The sequence below is a fragment of the Gracilinanus agilis genome, chromosome 4 (genome assembly GCF_016433145.1).
Source record: "Gracilinanus agilis isolate LMUSP501 chromosome 4, AgileGrace, whole genome shotgun sequence".
NCBI classification, from domain to species: Eukaryota; Metazoa; Chordata; class Mammalia; order Didelphimorphia; family Didelphidae; genus Gracilinanus; species Gracilinanus agilis.
In genome coordinates, this window is record NC_058133.1 from 157,268,154 (window position 1) to 157,271,396 (window position 3,243).

Genomic DNA, 3,243 nt, shown 5'->3' on the forward strand with positions numbered 1-3,243 from the left:
TCTCTCTCTCTCTGTCTCTGTCTCTCTGTCTGTCTCTCTGTCTATCTGTCTCTCTCTCTCTCTCTCTCTGTCTCTGTCTCTCTCTGTCTCTCTCCCCTATTCCAGATACCATAAGAGGCATCATGTGGTAGTGGACAGAGAGCTAACCTCAGAATGAAGACAAACCCCCACCTCTGATACATACTGATTATATGATGCTGGGAAATTCACTTAACTTCTCAATGTCCCCAGGCAATTCTCTCAGACTATAAATTGCAGAGCTGATCAGCTTTGATAAAGAAAATTTTCTCATCTGGAGTTCTTGTACTGCTGGAATTCACAGTTTCAGAGTAAACTATCAGCCAACCCCCTCTGTCCCCACTTCCCTAGGTTTTCCTTTATTTTAACAGAAGAAAATTAAAATTTTGAAGGGCTATTTTGTCTTGGTGGCCAAAAATTTAGATCCTGTTGAGGCGGCCTGACCTAAGGTTCATCTTTTCTACCTTTATCAAATATATTCCCCGCTAATACTTTTGCATCTATTTTGGATGAAGTTATGGGAGAGACCACACATCACACCCCTAACCCCAAAGCACACATGCATTTTGTTCTTCTTGAAAGTGTCATTAATGGAATATAGACTCCAGACAGAAAGTCCTGGGTTATAGAGCTGACGTGCTTGGGAGATGACGGAATGTAAAATGTGAGAGGGGATTTGTACCTCCAAAGCAGTCAGAAAACATCAATAATTCTATTTGGTGTTCAAATCTAAGGAGACTCAAGCTGTCAAAATACTTACTTTTATAGATTGTGAGGTGCTTTCATATACCTTTTATCTCGTTGTTTCCTTACAACTCTGCGGGGTCATGATGATTAATTCTTGAGTAAAAGGTAGGGGAAAAGGGCAGAATAAATGCAAGTGAGGATATCAAGATCAAAATCTGACCTCATGGCCAAGGCAGGGATTAGTGGAGTCCTGGGGTTGGGTTAGTTAGTGTGTCCTTTTCTTTTTTTTAGGATATTCCCAAACAAACTGGGGGCAATTTGTACAGATGCCAAATGGACTTCTGTGGCTTAGGAAAAAAAGACAAGTATGCTGCCGGAAGCTCTCCTAACCCTATTCCCTTCTGTTTGAATCCTTACTGTACATATCTTCAGTCCTCTGATTTTATTTAAAATTAATTTTAGTTTTTCAATAATAAAATGTATCTTCATTCACTCCTAACCCCTCCCAGTTGAAAAAGAAAGAAAAGCAAAAACCTTGTAACAAATATACATAGTCAAGCAAAACCAATTCCTGCATTGGCCAAATCCAAAAAATTATATGATTAATTTTGCCCCCTGAAGAGATCACCTCTGTTAGAAGCTGAGTAACTCTGCTTACTTCGTTCTATACCAGTTTATGAAAATCTTCTTAGGTTTCCCTTAAACTGTTTTCTTCATTATTTCTTATATCACAATAGTATTTCATCATATTCATGTACTATATAATTTGTTTAAGCCCTTCTCCAATTGATGAGTACTTCTTTAGTTTCCAGTTCTTTGTCACACAAAAAGAACGGTTATAAATATTTTTCTACATAAAGGACCTTTTCTTCTTTCTTTGATCTTTTTGGAGTATAAACCCAATAGTGGCATCAATGGGTCAAAGAGTATGCACAATTTAGTAACTTTTTGGGCCTAGTTCCAAATTGCTTTCTAGAATGGCTGGAAGAGTTCACAATTTCACAAGCAATGCATTCATGTTCCTACTTTCCCACAGCCACTCCAGCACCTGTCATTTTGTTTTATTGTCAACTTTGCCAATCCAGTGGGTATAAGATTAAACATTAGTTAGCATTTCTCTATTTATTCATGATTTGGCTGAGAAAAAGTTGTGGTTTAGGGTTTAAACAAATCCTTCTGTCCTGAAGCATCTACTTTGAAGACTTGGGACTTTTTTAGCCCCAGCATCTTTTGGTTTGGTGCCCTTAGAGTCAGTGGGCTCAGCAGGCTCAGCAGCCTTGGCATCACTGGACTTTGTAACCTTAGAATCAGACTTGGTGGCTTTGGGATCGGACTTGGGTGACCTTAGTGTCAGATTGGTAGCCTTAGTGACCTTGGTATCAGATTTAGTAGCCTTGGAGGCAGATTTGGTGGCCTTCGGGCCAAACTTGGTGGATTTGGGGACAGACTTGGTGATCTTGGAGTCAGACTTGGTGATCTTGGGGGAAGTGGGCTTGGCGGTCTTTGGATCAGTAGGCTTGGCAGCCTTGGGGTCAGTGGGCTAGGCTTTCTTGGGGCCAGTGGTTCTGGTAACCTTAGAGTCAGGCTTTGTGATCTTGGAGCCTGGATGTTTGATGCCAACCCTTGGGCCTGGATGCTTGGTGGCCATCTTATGGCCAGCACAATGGGCATTGGCCTTTGAGATCTTGGGCCTGAGGAGCTTGGCCTGGGAGGCTCTTGATGGCTTTGATGTTGTTGGCTTTCATCTTCTTCAGTCCCTTCTTCTTGTGTTTCTTGGCAAAGGGTTTCTCAGAAACTTGGGATCAACCCCTTTCAGAGACTTGTATCTCTGTGACCTAGGTTTCTTGATGCCATTTCTGTGCCATTTTTGTAATTGGTTGGGGGTGGTGTGGTTCTTAGACTTAGCCATCTTTACACCGAAGCCTACACTAACAGGTACTCCACAGACCAGAAGAGAAAAAGAGAAAGAAAGAGAGCTGGAGCATTTTTTTAATGCAGCACCTTTTTTCAAATCTTTCCGTTTCTTCTTAGGATAAATACTATGTATGGGTTCCAAGGCAGAAGAGGAGTAAGGGGCAGGCTAAATGACTTGCCCACATTCACCCAGCTAGGAAGTATCTGAGTCCAGATTTGAACCCAGGTCCTCCTGTTTCTAGGCCTGGCTCTCAGTCCATTGAGACACCCAGCTGCCCCCTCATATAGCTCTTCATGACTCTCTAATTTTTCTGTAAATTGCCTGTTAAATCATTTGGCCATTTGTCCATTGGAGTAGTTTATTTGTTTTTACAATTGCACACTTTAAAAAACACTTTTTAAATTATATACTTAGTAACCACCACTGCCAACAAAAAATATTTTACTAAATAAATACATAAAAAAGATTATGTGCAAAACCATAAACTCTATGTTTTTATATATCCTTTTTTATATATCTTTTTTATATATCTTTCCTTAAAGATATATAAATTATATATGTATGCTAATATAAATATCCTCTGCTTTTAAGTTCCCTTTGGATTTATTTTACTGGCTGGGATA

At 40.0% G+C, this 3,243-nt stretch overlaps 1 pseudogene; it reads right to left on the reverse strand.

Moving 5' to 3' along the window:
• Positions 1–1,867: 1,867 nt before the first annotated feature.
• LOC123246034 lies at positions 1,868–2,614 on the reverse strand (annotated as a pseudogene).
• Positions 2,615–3,243: the final 629 nt, after the last annotated feature.